The following is an 857-nucleotide window of genomic DNA, read 5'->3' on the forward strand; positions in this document are numbered from 1 at the left end:
TAGAATGTTTCATACTTTTTTTGTTTTTGTTTTTGTTTTTGTTTTTGTTTTTGTTTTATGTGTGGCTTTTCTATGGGGTTAATTCCACTAACTACAAAACAAAGTGTAATATTCTCACAGATCATCTGCAATTCATTAGGTTCTCCATGAGCTTAGTATTCTTACATCCTTGTGCCCTATACACACTTCCATTTGAGTCTATTCTCCACTCCATGATAGTCATAGTTGTAGTCAGGGTAGAGTATGGGATTTCTGCATGAGAAAGTTTTCATCTGTGACCATGCTTTCTGACTTCTTTTAGGTTCTAACACAGCAGACTCCTGTCTGATAAGAGAAAGGTAGGAAGAGCGATGGGTGAGAGATTTACACACCTAGTTCTGATCTTGCTAGCCGGCATGCTGACAGTCTTCTGTACACGGGCATTGGCTCTGCTCTCTTCCACACTTTACTACCCTATCAGTATCGGGCTCTCTGGCCTGTAATTTGCTTGGTAACTCCCCTTTACCCATTCAAGCCTAGGACTCCTTGGAGGCTTCATCAATCATGTTTTCCCCGTTCCCATCATCAGTACCACCTTCAGCAAATTCTCAGTAATTCTCTGATGTTGTCCACTGACCTTCCATGGTCTGAGTAGATAACTCCCTTTGACACTGTATCTTGTACATCTTGTTCCATCAACACTGGCCTGCACGATGACTCGTGAACCTTCCTGCTGCAGCTTTGTCTGGCTCTCTCTCCCTAAAGCATCCTTGACCCCCATGCCCAGGTGGGTGGCTTGCTTATTGCTTTGTAGTTTCTTTCTTTCTTTCTTTCTTTCTTTCTTTCTTTCTTTCTTTCTTTCTTTCTTTCTTTCTTTT

This window comes from Mastomys coucha, unplaced genomic scaffold (assembly GCF_008632895.1).
Source record: "Mastomys coucha isolate ucsf_1 unplaced genomic scaffold, UCSF_Mcou_1 pScaffold13, whole genome shotgun sequence".
Lineage (NCBI taxonomy): Eukaryota > Metazoa > Chordata > Mammalia > Rodentia > Muridae > Mastomys > Mastomys coucha.